Source organism: Pteropus medius, unplaced genomic scaffold (genome assembly GCF_902729225.1).
Source record: "Pteropus medius unplaced genomic scaffold, Ma_sr-lr_union100, whole genome shotgun sequence".
Lineage (NCBI taxonomy): Eukaryota > Metazoa > Chordata > Mammalia > Chiroptera > Pteropodidae > Pteropus > Pteropus medius.
The window spans coordinates 490,263-507,726 of NW_024354550.1; the positions used below are offsets into that span (position 1 = coordinate 490,263).

Here is a 17,464-nt window from a genome sequence, read left to right on the forward strand (position 1 = left end):
AAATAAAAGTATTATTCACATAGGCATCTTCCAGACAGACAGCCTGCTATGGGCTCTGGAGTCACACATACCTGAGTTTTAATGCTAGCTCTGAACCTGTGTGACCTAACTGGACATGCCATTTAACCCATCCTATTCTCAGCACCTGTATCCACGAATCAGGGTTAAAAAACACAAAACAAAACAAAACAAACAAACAAAAAACTAACTAACATGCTGGTTCCTTGTTATGAGGGTAAAACAGGTCCGTTCTGGGAAAATTACAACCACCAAAGTCACCTACAGATTTGTCAGCCCGTTCACTGGGTTTTCCAAGTTCCCTTCTTCAGCAGTGAATGCATGGACAGCAGCTCCAGCCTTCCCAAGGCTGGCAATAGTTGGTTCAAGTTTATTCAACAAGCATGGATTGTACACCTATTGTGCATGATGTACAAGGTAGATATAAAAAAGAAAAGCATTTTATAAATATAAAATCCTGACTAAGAGCTAAACCATTAAAGACAAAGATAAAATCTTATCTGTAAAAATAGAATCCACTGCCTTACAGCCCAGGAAAAGCCTAGTGTTTTTGGATGAATTTACCCTCCAGTTCATGACCTATTGCACAAACTTTATGGAAGGAAGCCACACAACAAAGACTTTCTGAAATAGAGTAGGCCTATGCAATACATTTTGTATTGCTGGAAGCACACAAAAAAATAAAAATAGGAATGATTATGAGTGCTTAATTTTGAAAGAATTTAGAGTTCATAGCAACATAAGCTGCTTACTTATTTCCATGGGCAAAGATTTCATCTTCAAATATAAGCCTTTTTCCTCTCCTTCCTCTCCACCCTCACTTCTTAATATATTGGTTTCACATTAGTGTCCGCCATTACTCAGGGCTCCCTACCATCAACAAAGCTGTTAGGACAGGACTGAGAAATAGCCTCTAACCTGCCTCTCCTTTTCCACCAAGACCTAGCCAGGCAGTAAGAGAACCACATTAAAGATATGGGAATTTAAAGGCAGCCTGGGGTCACACAACCAAGGCTGACTGGTTCAAAACCCAATTCACATTTGGTGCCTCTTGGCTTCAACCTCCAACATCCCAGTTTCTCTTTAACCTCTCCCTTCATCCTTTTTTTTTTTTTTTTTTTTTGGCAAGGGGAGTGGGGTATGCTGATATTTCTTCCAATGGAACATAAACTCTTTTGATGACAGAAAGGACTCATGTGGCAGAGGACAGTGTTCTGCCCATAGTAGGCATCTGCCGCAACTCCCATAATATTCACAAGCCCAATTTAGGGCATAAGTAAATTGTCTTATTTTTAAAAATCAGACATTAAAGGCCAATTTACCACCTCCTTAGTGCTATAATCAGTGTATATACACTGAAGATTATTTGCTTAAAAACTGCGAAATGAAATAGTTTTGCCATTTGCCTGTTGTGAACCAGTTCAATTAAAGCCATCAGTGTTAAAAATGGAAATTGAAACAGATTTGCAAGAGGTTAACAATATCCCAGATAGAGCTGGCCAAGTAAATTTGACCCATTATCAGCAGACAATAACGCTATGCCAGTGCTTAATCTCGGACCAGATGGCAAGACTTACCCAAGACTCATATTAAATTTTGAAACTTTCCCCAATCAAAATTGAAATACAAATACACAAAAGCTGGTTTACTTTTTTGTTGTATTTCAGGGATACATGCTGCCTGTGTTTCAATTAAATTACACATGTTGGCTGTGTGTTCTTATTTAAATTTCAAGACCTAGGAAATGACACATCATATCTTTCTTACTCATATCTTGCATTTCTTTGAGTGGCGCCTTTTGTTTTGTTTTGTTTTTGCCAGTGGTACTTAGCTCTTCCGACTGACACCAGAAGTGGGTCTTAACCACAAGAACAAAGACAGCTGGCATACACACTTACTAATTCTCCCAGGCCCAGATGCACATTCTTTCTCCAGATAGTGCCTTTTCCGTCACCTAAAACCAGAACCTGGTGATAGCTAATCACAGTGGCGCCCCATTGCCGTGAGAGCTCAAAGACCACATGTGAACTGGCAGCCCCAACTGATGGGTAGCCATCCAGTAAATTACTCCTCTCTGCATAACCCAGTCAGCTCTGTTAGACAATGTGGAGTACTTTTGAACTTCCATATACTGACAATCAGAAATAAGGTGCTAGCTCTTCACCTGGCTGAAGAGATACAAAGCTAATGTTTCATTTTATTTCTAAAGCCATCAATCTCCCTCCCAAGTTGTCATCTTTCCCATCGTCACCCCGACTGATGATTTTTTGTCTCAAAGAAGCTTTCCTAACACTATAATCAGCTACAATTTTTTTTCTTTTTTGCCGAAATCCTAAACAGCACTGTCTCTTGCCAGTCTAATGCATTTGGAATAAAAGATACAAAGGGTAAATGTCAGGCTGCACATGTACTAGGCAGACCCATCCATTAGCAAAACATTCATATCATTCATAGATTAAATCCTAAAACTGTAAAAACTGACTCTCTCATGCTATACAATAAAGATGACTGTTCACATAATAGAAGTGTGTTGGATGAGAAAGCTCATCCTTCTTTGAAACCACAAGGAACTTATAGTTAAAAGGTTCCAGTCATATTTTCACTTAGGCAGCTCATTAAACATAGATGCAGTCAATGACACAGGAATAATAAGTCATATGTAAACACAGAATTTTTTAAGATCCTCTAATAAAAGATGATACAAGACCAGAAGCATTATTTTGGTACATGTTTCCGGTCTCTTATTATTCACTTGCCAATTCAAAAAATTTCAGAGTTCTCTGGAATTCTGAATGAATGACAGGGATTGTATTTTTAACTACCAGGCTCTAATCCTCGACTTCCATCACAGCCATGCCAAGAAGCCTCCACTTGTTTAAATTAGCAGCGGTAGTAGCCACAACAGTGTGAAAGGTCTATTAGCACTTCCGCCATGCCCAGCTGTAGTGATCTATCTATTCAAATCCTTTCCACTGAGCACCATGGACTTTTCTGCAAACACACAGCTGAACCTGCTCAGTCAGAGTAGAAGCTGAGTCAAGCAGACCTGCTATCCACCCTGAAGCACAGGGTGAGCCCACCTGAGACTAATATCCGTAGTTCCTGCACGAGTTTATTTACCAGCATTTTGTCCCTGGGGAGGGAAAGAAGAGGACATGAATGTGCCAGTTATGGAGAAAACCACTTTGGAAAGCCGATGACTCATCAACACAGCCTGAGGTGTGACTCACACCGACCCTTGACTCTTGTTTCGGAGTATGAGCCATTGTGCTAGAGGCACCGTGTCCTCCCCAGTGAAGTGCCCAATGTCACCCAATGGTAGGCAAACCTGATGTCGCCTCTGCAAACTGAGCCAAACTTTTGCTTTAACCTCATTTTTCCTATTCCCTAAAAAAGCAAGAAAAAAATTTTTTTTAAAAAAGACTGAAGTTTTGTTTGCTTGTTTGCCTTCGGCCTCTGGTGTATCTCAAATTTATTATCAACATTTTGCATTTTTTTTCTCTTCTCAGGGCAGGATCAAAAACACTATTAAAAGATTTATAAATCACGTTCGTTTCTGGTGTTGAAACTGAAAAACAACAGCATAAGAGTTCATTTCACTGTTTTATTACTTAAAGATATCAAGTATAAATTATGTGCTTGCTACATATTTTCCCACGTTCCCCTTTTTGACAAACAAAAACCTGGGTTGGAAATGAGAAGTGAAGAGACAAGGCTCTTTATGAACGGTGAATTCTAGAATTATCAGTCGGAAGTGGAATACATTCATCCATTTGCTCATTCGACAAGCACTTGGAATAGGGCTGTAGCCTCCATGGGGATTCGGTTCCAAAATCAGTTTTGGCCAATGTGCATGTGGTGAAAATTACCACTGAAAATCCTTTAAATAGACCGTAATGTACAGTCTACTAGGCTTTCTGTATATTAAATTGCTTTTCCAGTAAATCCAACGCAGCCAGTTCTTTTCAGGGTTAGGACATGGTGCTGTTTCTATGGCCAACCTCCAGATGAAGTGACACTATCTCCAGATACTTATGTTGGGATTTGCTAGGTGTGGAGTGTTGAATTCATGCCACATGAATAGGCATATGGTCCTGAGTGCTGGCGGTGTCTTCTGCTCCGGATGGACATAACAGAAGACAACCTAAGGTGGGTCTTAGAAACTGGCAATTGAATTGGTAGGAGGTAGTGACAATGAAATAATGAGTAATGCGGAGGTTAACAGAGCCCAGACTCTATTTTTATTGTTATTATAAGTTGTCTAGAGCCTGACATTCTGTCTTGATAGCTGCATGTTAGATATACTCCCCGTATCGGCTACATCTGCCATCTGGAAAACAGCTTTAATCTCACGAACAGTTTTTAAAAGGAGTTTGTTTTTAAGCCATCGAGCTACTCTAAATGTTAAAATACTTTGAAAATTGTTTTTCCAGGCTCTCCATGCCCAACACGTTTCAACATGTTGTTTTTCCAGTTGTTCTTAAATGAGACATTGACACACTGCTTGCCTGCTCCTAAGACACTCCAAACATAAAATATCTCAAAGCTAAAACTGTGGCTGCCCTCCTTTCTCTTATTTCTGAGGAGGCCAAATGAATTAAATGTCAGTTGCTCCAAAAGCCTCCTTAAAACCAAAATTCCTTTGGGTTAGTCTAGCTTCTCCTCTACTCATGCGAAGGGATTCAATTCCTTTTCGTTGTTTTGTTTTTTTTAATTCTGGGGAGAGGATGAGCTCCCTGGGCCCAGTTGTCCATTCATCAGAGTCACTTTCTGCACATATTTGAAAAACATGACACAACTGGAACTAGAAAAAGAACTGGCATGAGCCCCAACCCCACTCTGGAGAAAGAATGGAGACGCTTTTCAGAGCCAGGGTCCCATTTTACAAGAAATGATTTGGAGGATCAGACAAAATCTGAGGCATTTAAAGGAGATGCAGTTAGCCTTCCGAGGAAGGGAGGGGAGGGAGACCTTAGGGATCTCGAAGGTAATCACTGGCCAACACCAATTCTGTTTCGTGTTTTAACCCAGTCTACATCTCTTTATATGTATTTCTTATCATCTTGGGGTGCAAGTATCACCCGAGTGAGGCAGAGTGTATAGTGGTTTTGTATTTTACCTCTGCTATTAACCAGTTAAGGAATATTTTTGTTTTGACTGTTTCACCAAATAACAAAAGTAAAGAACCTACACAGTGCCAGACACTATAAATATTAATTCCCCTCCCTTCTCTTATGAAAATCTATAACAACTGTTTAAAGGGATACAAGAAATTCAAATGCAAAATATGAACCCCCCAAAATGGGGGGAAATATGGCAGATATCGGTACACTACAAGAACTACAGATATATTTAATTTCACATGGTCAGAGTGGCTAAGTAATAATTGATCTAAAAAACCGCCCCCCCCAAAAAAAATTCTTTCTCAAAACACAAAAGATCTAGCTAACCACCAGCCTCAGATAGCTCCTCAACCTCTTTTTTTTTTTTTTTTTTTTTTTTTGCATTCTAACAAAAACAGTTCAGACCCAGTGTAAGAAAAGGCCAAAGCTGCAATTCCTTTAGTTAGTGCCCTATCAGGTCCATTTGGGGTTGATGAGCCACCCGTGTTGGCACAAAACTTTCAGCCTTACATTTAAGGTAGAAAGGGATTTCAGCTTGAAGTCAAAAACATAAGACTAGAAAAAAGACTATTAAAGTCTTCCCATTTTTTGCCTAACAGAAATGCTCAAGAAGTTTTAAGCTAATTTAGTTTTTTAATTATTTACACGATGACACTAGTTAACCCCCACGGTTCTACCCACAGTTCAGATGAGGTTACAGAAAAGACTTAAAGTTCTGCAACTCAACAAATGGAAAAACAAATTTAACCTAAAAAGTACTCTAGAGTTTTATACAAAGCATGTTTGTGCAAATTCCAAATAGTTAGCTTTTTACCCACAGGTGAAAGTTAATTTAAAAATATACTACACTTCATTAACCCTTTTTAGTTAACAAAAAAGAAAAGTATGTATGTTTCAACTTTTATGACTGATTTCCCCATCTAAACCCCACTGTCCTTTACCAAAGTAGCTGGTATTAATTCTCACATAAAATAAACATCTACTTATGTATATGTAACTTTTAATTTTAAACTTATAGGAAATTTGCAAGAGTATAAAAGGTACTTCCATCTACTGATTTACAAACTGTCACTTTTTTTTCAAAGTTAGCTCTGACTGAAAAGCAGCACTGGAATAATCAATCATCTGTTTTTATATGATTCTTTAGGGACAGTGATACTATGGTGGGTCATTTTCTAACTCTGAAGAGAAGATAATAAAAGTTAACAAAAGTAAAGAACCTACACAGTGCCAGACACACATGACACTATAAATATTAATTCCCCTCCTTTCTCTTATGCAAAATTTAAAAAGCAGCCTGCCATCTCTTCCTAATTGTGTGTTAAATTAAAATTTTTTTAATTAAAATTATAAAAAGATGAACAAAAGGCTGAGATAATCAATCTGAATAATCAAATCAAGACACGGAGTGATACCAAATTTGTTAATGTTGAAACAAAAGCTATAAAAATTTGACATTAATGACGATCTTTAATATCCTTTCACTAAAAGAAAAGAGAGACCTCATCCGAGAGGAGGGAACCATAAGCAGATAATTCCTTCATTTTGGGAGTTGCTGATGGCCACGCTTGGGGTATAACAGAAATCAGACATTTTTGTCTAAACACTGACTTGGGCAAAGCAGCTTTTTCATTGTGCCTTTTACTTAACTGGCAGGAAGATTTTTCAAATGGGAAGAGAGCCATCTTAGTTTGGTTAGCTCATTAATTCAATCTCCAAATAAGTTTTCTTAGAAGCAGAGAAATATTTAAATTTTCAGGCAAATGTCCTCCAAATATTTGGAATGAATGTTTTACTTGTACAGATATAGGTTTTGAAGAAAAAATTGTAAATATATAAAAAGACCCACATCACCTTCTATAGAGCGTGTGATTTAAACAAAAGAAAAGAATATAGCTTCAGGAAAATAGCTTTAAAAATGCCTATTGAAGGCTTACAAAAGAACTCACAGCCTTACTAAGGGGTCACAGTTACATATAACTAAACTTAACTTGGTACCATCTTTCTAGAGGGTAGTTTACCAACCTGTAACAAAATCCTTAAGAAAGCTTTGATCCAGCAACTCCCCCTTCCACTAAGCTTATACGAAGGACACAATTAGGTAGATATGACAGGCTGCTTCTGAATTTCTGCTTTCCTCTTCTTCGAGGAGCTAGGTATGGCCAAGAGACTATATTCCAAACAATAAACTGAACAAACAGAAGTGCTATGTGAGATTCAGGAGAAGTTCTTCACATGGAAGGGACCACAGACTTTTCTGCTTTCCACCCGTCTTCTTTCCTCCAGCTTGGAATGCGGATGTTGATGGCTAGAGCTACAGCAGCCCTCTTAAATCATGAGAAATAGAAGCCACTCTATTTGTAGGAAGAACGAAATAGAAAAAAGATAAGTCCATGTGGAGCCATCAAGCCAACCCTTTACTGCCTTACTTCAGATTTCATTAATGTTAGAGATAAAATCTCATTTTATATCTCTGTTAATCACAAACATAATTCCAAACCAATACAACAAATATGCAAAATATATGCACAGGCATGTCCATTGCAGCCTTGTTTATATTTTAAATGTGTCAAATGACTAAATAAATTATGGTTTAGTCAGACAACAAAAGACTAAACCAACATTATAAATGACATAGACCTATATTTGTTAAAATAGAAAAATGTACACAGTATATTGCTAAGTGAACACAATCTCATTTTGGTTAATACACATACACCTAAATGAGAAGAAAGCAGACTTTACTCATATCTTTAGATTTCTTTATACTGTCTTCATTTTGTAAACATTATTTTTTCAATCAGAAAAAAAGAACGAAAAAGCTATCCTCCCCCTAATGAACTCACTCTCTGCTTAAAAAATAATGCTGCATTCCACATTTGAACCTATAATTGTTAATTACAGCCTCTGAAAATAATTCCACAGCTCGAGTGTAGGGTTGAAAATCTTGTCAGTCCCTTAACTGCGAGTTGGAAAAGGCGCCATTGTAATTCTCCCATGAGTACTTAGCTTAAAGGTGCTCTGAACCAGGGAGGGGCACAAAAGAGGAGGAAAGGAGCAGTAGAAGGAAGGGATCAAGAGGATGAAGGGAAATTCTATAATTAAGCAACATTTTATGGCTGCCTCTGGCAGCTGTTTGAGCAAGGGGGAGACTCTAAACAAGGCGTCAACAGATGGGAGCAGCTCCCGTCTAGGGCAGATCAAGTGGGGCCTATCATCCCTAGCACTGTCTACACTTCACAGGACTATCTGGGGCATCTTATATCCAGCACCTGTCAGCTCTGGAGACTCTCAGCTGCGGTGCTGTTATTGCTGTCATCTGCCTGATCCAGAAGGGAGAGGCATTTATTGTATCTAGAAAGATTAGGATGAAATTATCTTCGACTGTTCTTATAAAAGAGAATGCATGCCTCATGTACCTGCATTTGTTTTCTTGCTCCCCCAACTTTTTTTACCTACCCTTGCAGCTGCGTTTTTCATTTTTAACCCTCATGTTAATTATATATTCACTCCAAATAATGGTTTAAATTTAGTCTGATGACCAGTCACATGGCTCCTTCTCACCCCACTGCAAGGCACATCCTGCCTTCAGACCCTTTACGCAATTTCCATTGACTTTTAGAGGAACTCTGTGTAAGGAATGAAGCAGGATATAGATCATAAGAATTGTCAGAGGAAATAGTATTTTCTTTACAGGGTGCTTTTAAATTTTTCCTTTCCACGAGACTTTTTAAAAGGCTATTGAAACTGAAGGAGACCTTAAATAAGCTCTCAGATTCTCAGAAGTTCCAACTGTGGACTGAATGAGTGTAGAAGGTCTGACGTCCATACAGCAGATATTAAAAAATTACTCATGGAATAAATGAACTAAGAAAAAGAATGAATGAATGAGTGAGTGAGTGAAAATATTTAATGAGTTTCTTTTGGCAGATCATTTTGCTTTTCAATGTCCATATCAAATGAATTTTATGCATATCTTATTTATCTTTATAACGTAATCAAAAAATATATCCAGAAAGATTTGTTCTTGACTTGCCTCTGTAAGGACATGAATGCTAGAGAATACTACAACACCCTCTAAAACAAGTGAAAACATTATCAGTTCATTCCTGTTCTATTCAGCAAAAGAGTCAATTGAGCCTCTACTAGGTGCCACCCACCATGGGCCTTGAAAGTGCACCACCCTAGCATGTAGTAGAAACTCAATAAATGTTTGCTGAATGTATGAACAAATTGGTACTAATATTCATTAATAATGATAGTCATGATGATAATAATCCATTTAGGCATATATCACAATCTTTACAGTAATGATGGTGATAATGTCTGAGAGTAACAGTTGACATTTATATAGCATTTTATAGCTTCCAAAATTACCTTAATTTGATTCTCACATAACAGATTTATTAATCTCCATTTTTAAGATCCAGATGTTGAGTTGGGAGAAGTAAAATGACTTAACAAGTTCCTTGAGGTTCTATATGACACAGCAGAGTCCAAGCTTGTTCTGATAGTCAGGCCTGGGGCTTTTTCCATGACATGATACCACCCTGTGAACCCACAGAGGCTGACGCAAATAACCTGGACAATTAGGAAGGAAGGAAAAAAGGGCATGGACAGTGGGTATTGTTGATAGCATAACTCTGTCCTAGAACAACATCTACAGGCTTGGTCCGGCAGAGGAAAGGGCCCCATAAGACAGATTCTTCCCCGTCCTGCTTCAATAACATACTCATCCCTCCTAGTCCCTCCTGAAGCCCTTGAGTCACGTAGTGTGTAAACTTGCTGGCGAAGCTGACCTTTTAACTGACTGGTTTTAATCAGGTCCATATTGTCAAGAAAAGAGACTCTTCGTGACAATAAAACAAATGAGCAACATGAAATCCTGTAGTTAATGTTAGGGAGAAAGGAGAGGAAAAAGTACAATATTACTTTAAAAGCATAAACCAAATATAAGCAGAAGCCAATTCTCTGCTATGACTTAAAAGGAAGAGGTAAAAGGACTCTGAAGATGGATTTGGAGATGCAAATATAGCGACCGAATATAACATTTTACATTTTTAACACTTACACAAGGTATATTTTTGTGATAGCTCTGAAATAGAAGTAGTTACATTAAAAGAAACAGTTCATTTCAGTTTAGGATTTGCACGCACTTCAAATGACTTTCTGAGAAAAGGTTCATGTTTGCATACTCAGACACATAATAAAGATAATGTTAATACAAAAGTACAGGAAAATATACAAATGTTAGTTACCATATGTTGCCTAATGTGAGAAAAGGGTAGAAGTCTATTATTACATTAAAATGAAATCAAGAGGAAAATGATAGAAATTTGACCTCATATGACTATCTAAATGACCTATCTGTATTTTCTTAGTTCGCTCTAAAATGTTCCTTGAACATTACATTTTTGCAAACATGGTCTTACAAAAAGAGGCTAAGATAAGCCGGGCAATTGAGCTTTAGTCTGGAAATTTCCCATAATACTGACAACAACTATTTTGACAAAAATCTAAAAACTAAAGTGTGTGCTAAGGTGGGGGCTGGGGAATAACTAATACTAAGTCATTGTGAGGTAATTAAGGGGAGAAACTTCTGAATCTGGAAATCACATCGCTGCACGGATGGGCTTTATCTGGCATTTCAACCTAAAATCTACTTCTCAGGTAACAAAAGTTTTGGGGCTCAATCGCACTGTCTGTGAGGCGATACAGTTATGGGCAGGGTCACCTCAAGTACATTCTATAGAATATTAGTCCTAGGAGATAATTCCACCATACCCACACCCAAAAGAGTTTTGTTATCAAACAAGCTTAGGAAACACTGAATGTTATTATTCCCCTCCTAAAATTTATACTATATATACTGTTATTATTATAAAAGGATCTGGGGTTTAAATTAACTTGACTCAACATTTCTCTAATTTTTTTTAGGTATAATCTTTTCTTCACTTTATTAATATGCTGTAGAATACATTTCAGAAATTAGAATATACCATTTGTGGTATTTATTCCAAGCATGGCTTCAGATTCAATTCAGCTGCATTGTCTGAACATACAATACGCTTCAGACATTACAGCAATATTTTTATACTCGCTGATCAGAACTGAAAAACAACAGGCAGTTCCTACCACTGGGCAATTTTGAGTGTGATGCTATGAAGCCCTGATTCCAAGGCACCTCAATGACAAAGTTTATCCAAAGCAGAGTTAATATAGATTACATTAAAAGCTTGAAATTAAAATTGTGTTTTTTAAAAATGAACTGAGCTATTTGCATCCAGAAGCTTTTAACCTTCATTCTTACTTTAAAATCAAGAGCCTATGTGTGTCTATTCTTAGTGTGCTTTCAAAATGTAGCTTCCCCTGGCTCAGGGTCACAGCTGCTGCACAGCTCTCTGGGTGGCTTCTTCCCATCCCCTTGAAACAACTGGTGGGAACCTAGCACTAGTACATCAACCCAGCTGTTCAATCTCACTTTCTAACTTTAGCAAGTCCCTTCAAAACTAATGTCACTAGGGCATACCACACTGAAAACCACACCAGTGAAGGTAGATGCCTATCTCCCCTAAAAAACTCCAGACATCCAAAACAAAGTCACACTCAGGTGCCTACAGCAGTATCACCCAGATGCAGGACCCACATGACCTGATTTATGTGGGGCATATCAGTGACCTAAGAAGGCTTCACTAGACACCACAAACCAGCAGACCTCCATCACTCACCCACCCCCACCCTTCCGTTCGGCCCATCAGAAAGTTACTTATTAGCAGCTGCAGAGCCCCATAGCCTGGAGTCTGGAAGACCACGAAAACCAACCTGGGGCAAGAGACTCCCACTGACACTGATGCTGTTCTCTCTGTCGGTGGCTTTCTTACGAGAATGCAGGATGCATGCTTTGCCACATTGTTAATGTACCATAAAATTGTGAAGCCCTCATGATGCCCTCATGATGTAATTACTTGCATTTAATTGATTGTACATGCCCCCATCCTAATTTTCTTTCTTTTTTTTAACTGCATGCTCATTGTAATTACTTGTCTGAAGCCAGAAGATTTCAGAATTATTTGACTGTTTATTATCCTTTGAGAGTTACTAATCAAAATAATTTCCTTCAGTGAAAAGAGTTGCTCTTTTCCTGATTTCACTACAAACTGGTCACCACTGAAGAGAACTCTAAAAATGCCTTGCTAAGCTCCCCATAATTGACTGCCTCCATTGTTAACATATGCATGGACTTAAAAAACATTAATCAATTTATACAAATGGAAACAAAATGCCCTTTGAGTTCTATTGATAACTTAACCTTTAGTGTTTTGGATGAAATCCTATTTCTCGGGAAGCAGGGGGAGCCAGTGATAGAATAAAACCATTATGTAAAACATTGTTGTGGGAATTATTTTGTGTGAAATATACACAATATATCATTTAAAATTTCTTTGAAGTTGGGCTTTTGTAATTTGTAACTAAAAAATATATATCTTTTACAGCATCTCTAATTTGAGTTACCTCTTTTAGGGAAATAGAAGTCATTTTGAGCAGATAGAAGAACCCATGACACTGGACATGAGAAGACTGGCACCCTCGGGGAGGGAGAGTGAGGGTCTAGAAGGGGGCTGCAGGGGCGCTTCTTGGAGCTGGGAATGTCCTGTTTCATGAAAGCTGTTCATGTGGGCATTTTCAATTTGTGAAAATTCATCAAGCAATAGATTTAAAATTTGTATACTTTTCTACAAAAATTGTACTTTATTTTTTAAAGTAATTAAAATAAATTACTGTCATTTCTAAAAGTAATTTCTATTAAGAAAAAAAGGAGGGGCGGCTATAGTTGCCATCTACAGACACATAAGAATTAATCTAAAGTGTTTTCAAAGAATAGGATTAAGACTGTGTAGTTTACTACTGTTTTTTTTTCTTTTTTAAATGATGCACAATATTTAGTTTGAATAAACCAACAAAAAAACCACATCTGGGACAACTGGAAAAATTTGAGCATGTACAGGGTATTAGATGATATTAAGAAATTATTTTTGTATCTTGATGTGATACGATAAGAAATTCACAAAATGCTGTTGTATTTTTGTCAAAATTCTTAAACCTAATTTAATCATAAGGAACCCATGTGGGATACTGGTCTAAAGTATTTTTAAAAAGAAAATAAAAAGAAAGTTAGTGCTGAGAAAAAGAAAGTGATGAGGGGGAGAGAACTGTTTTGAAGCAAAAGAGAGACATAACAACTAAATGCCATATGTAAGCCCTGTTTGGATCCTGACTGGAAATTTCTCTCAATCTCTCTCTCCTTCTCAGCTGAGAAAGACGTTTAGAACTGGGAGAAGTAGGTTATATTATTAACTGAGGCTAATTTTCTTGGGTATAATCATGGTATTTGTTATTGTGTAAAAGAATGTCTTTATTCTTAGGAGCTGTATGCTGAAGTATTTAGGGTAAAATCTCACATTGCCTATAACTTGCTTTTAAATGGTTTAGTTAAAAAAAAGAAAAGAATACACATGGATAGAAATGTGGCAAAATGTTAAGATCTACTGAATCTAGATGATGGAAGAATACACTCTTTTTCAACACTGAATTCTTCAGGTTTGAAAATGTTCAAAATGAAAAGAAAAAATAAATCATTGTTAATTTTGTTAAGTCTGAAAAATGGTAACTTTATTATGTAGGAGAAGTCCTAATTTTTTAGAGATACCTATTTAAGTATTTAAGGTTAAAATATATTTATCATTTGCTTGAAAATACTTCCACTTAAAAATATATGAAACAAATCTGGCAAATGTTAACTATTCTTAAATCTAGGTAAGGGGTATGTGGTGGGGTATATATTTCTCTACTTCTATGTCTGAAATTTTATATGACTAAAATGACAAAAATACCAAGTTTGGTGATATTTCTTCTCTCTTTAACAATAAAATCCTTCCCAAGTCTTTTTGGTCTCAAGTCATCAAAATAAACAGTAATAGAAGTCTTTCCCAATTAATTTTCAAAATTCTCTATAAATTGGTAGAACATGGGGAACTCATTAAACCTAAAATTCTGATTCTTTATAAGTAAAGTAAAATGGCAGATATTTCTCTCTTCTCCAGTTATAAGGATAACGAGGGGAAGGCAGTAAGATCTTTCCCAAAGACAAGGAAGCTATCATCTTCCTGCCCTGCCCTCTAAGACATTGCTGCTGATGACACAAATGGCTTTTGGGAATTCATTCTTTTTCTTCTGGACCATTCCCCACTGGCACTTCTAAGGCCACTGCTGGACCCTAGACAAGACTTGGCACCACAGCTCTTCCAGGAAAATCACTCCGTACCTCCTGCTCACCCAGTACATGGATTAACTTCAAAAAGAAGAGTCCGTTTCACCTCTGTGTCTCTCTGACCTCGGGAATCAAGAAACTGTAGGTTTTAATACACAACACAACAGCTTCAGTGCAGTCCAGGGCCTTTAAGGGGTGCCTGCCCCTTATATGCGCTTTCTCTGCTGTTGTGACAGCAGAGGGCAAAGAGCCCCCGGAGCCAGATCTAATCCCATAGCCTCAGGCTCCAAAGCTGTAACTGCACAACGGACAATGGTGTGGCCAGCTAAGTCACAAAGAAACTGGTCTGAAGGCTATATCTGCCACTTATAGCTGTGCGACCTTGGACAGTTTACTCAGCTTCTATTTCTGTTTCTTTATCTGTAAAATAGAGGTATCAAATAGTGGTGAATCGGTTTGGAGAGGGTGGCGGGTGTAGAGGAGATGGGTAAAGGTGGTCAAAAAGTACAGACCTACAGTTATAAGATAAAATAAGTTTGGAGGGTGTAATGTACAACATGGTGACTACAGTTAATGATAATATGTTGTATATTTGAAAGTTGCTAAGAGAATAGATCTTAAAAATTCTCATCATAAGAAAAAAATGTTTAACTATGTGAGGTGACATATGTCAATATATCAAATCATTATGTTACACATCTTAAACTTATACACTGTTATATATCAATAATATTTCAATAAAAGTAGAAAAAAAATTAATGTTAAAAACAAGAGGTCTGGAGCCAGGTTGTGTTCCAGTCCTCCAATTCTCGTTCCTGAACTTACTACTTATATAAACTTGAGCAAGTTACTTAATCTTTCTGTGCCTCAGTTTTTCACCAACACCAATTACATAAGAAGACCTTAAAACAAAGCCTGGCAGGTCAAAAGCTATCTATAAGCATTAGCTACCATTATTATTATTAGGACAAAAGCATCCACCCCATATAGTAATATTGAAATTAAAGTTACTAAGGCATGTAACTCTTAGCATAGTGCCTGGCACATAATAATTGTTTATAAATGTTCGCTATTATTATTGGGTTCACAGAAACCTTGTTAGGTAAGCAATGCCAATATTAGTATTCTACTGATGAGAAAACAGAGGACCAAAAAGACTCAATGAAATTCTCTAAGCTGCATGCTGACGACAATGACTTCCTAAAATTCTACATGCTTCAAAGATCCACTATGAAGGAGAGGGCGAAACTAAAATAGCATTTGAAGATATACTCATGAACATCAGCAGAAGCATTATGAAGCTAAGTTTAAAATATAAAATAATAAGCAATGGGAACAATTGTGGGTTTCCCTGCATAAGATGCTTGAAAAAAAGAAAAGAGTCCAACCTTGGACACAAGTGTACTTTACTTTGTACCATTGAAAGTTTATGCTGAAATTCTTTTTCGCTTGGTTTGTTTTAACCACATTTTAAATGCAGAGAGAGAGATCTCTCTGAAAAACGATTTTGTTGCAAATCGTTTTGAAAATTGAGTGATTATTTTTCCAAAGAAATAAGCTCTTTCTCTTTTATCAGTGTTATTATAGACACATATTTTTTTGTACCTGTTTAACTGAAAATAATTAGCATCTGTATTCAAGAGTACATGCCTTCTGGTGGGTGCTGTTGGTCTATCTCAGGTTGAGAGTGATGGTCCCTGAACACTGACAATGTCTAACACAGGTATTGGTGCCTGACCTACAGTGGACCAGAAAAGCCATAAAGGCATTCTCCCCAATAGATGCTTCATAGTACCTGTTTCTCAATAGCAGGTCAGATTAGGAGCTAACAAGACAATGCCAAAGTCAAGAATACAGCTGAGGTCACTCTCTTGAAGCTGCTGGTACTAGCTACCAGCCTGCTGTTGGTCTCCTATAGAATCTCAAGTATTATACTTGCATCATCATCTCATTTAATACAATACTCTTGCAAAGTATTATCCCCAATTTAGGAATGAGGAAGCTGAGGTTCAAAAAGTTTGAGAGACTTGCCTGAAGACCCATAGCTCATAAATAGTGTAGGAATTTGGCACCAAAGCCAAACGCTCCTAAAATTTTCTTTAATCTTCTTGTTAGTATCCCTTGGAAGAAAAAATAAGTTACTCAGAATTTTAAGAATCTGAATCCAAAATTAAAAGAAAATAAATATTATAAAGCATTAAGTTCAGTCAAGTCCAAAAATTCCCCCTTAGGCTCTGTACAGAGTAAGACTTCACTTTCTAAACAAATGCAAGCCGCTAGGTTCCTGGCCTGGTACTCTGCTTACAGTACATGTCGCTTCCTGCTTGGTTCATAGTGGCCATCCACAATGGTGACTATGGGCTCTGGTTTCTCACTGGCTGTCTCGGGCCAGCTCACTACTCAGAGATTAACATTCTTAGGTCCAATCACAGCTGGGAGGTTGATGAGGTTTTAAAAGAGAAAGAGACACAGAGAAAGAAAGAGATGGAGAGAGGAAGAGATACAAAAAAGAGAAAGGCAGGGAAGTACTCCCCTCTCACTAAAGAATGTGACTCATTGCAGGGCTGAGCTACAAGGGGGAGAAGCAGTTGACAGCCCTTCATAGTGTCGGAAATTGAGCTGCACTTCTAGAAAAGAAATACATGACTTAAGCTTCTGCATTTGTGTTCCAGAGATGAATTTCTAAAATCTGCATTTAGATAAATTTATGTTTTCCACATTTTTGTTTTTTGTTCTGTTTTATCTTCCAATTGACAGGCTTTCTTCCCAGACCCCTTCAAGGAGATATAAAACTCAACTGAAAGGGGAAAACTGCTAGAAGCAGAAACATCCAGCAATATAAATATAAATACAGGTGGCATTTTTAATCATTGTGACCTGCAGTGGTAGGTCCAACTTCTCAGTGAGAGGGTGAAAGGAGTGAGGCTTGAGGACACTTTGCCTATATGGTCCTCATAGTTTCATACATACAAGAAATTGGCTTACTTGTTTAAATGTTTTTTTTTTTTTTAATTAAACAAAAATGAATAAAATGTTGATAAATTTTAGTGACACT

At 37.3% G+C, this 17,464-nt stretch overlaps 1 protein-coding gene and 1 long non-coding RNA gene across 3 annotated transcripts in view; both read right to left on the reverse strand.

Annotated features, from left to right (window-relative positions):
• Positions 1 to 17,464, reverse strand: part of WWTR1 (WW domain containing transcription regulator 1) — a 116,286-nt gene that overhangs the window by 50,584 nt on the left and 48,238 nt on the right. The window lies entirely within an intron of this gene.
• On the reverse strand, positions 1,107 to 12,448 carry LOC120596582 (uncharacterized). Its single transcript, XR_005651198.1, has 2 exons — positions 8,601 to 12,448; positions 1,107 to 7,495 (listed from the first exon to the last, which is right to left on the reverse strand). It is a non-coding gene; the product is annotated as an uncharacterized LOC120596582 (long non-coding RNA).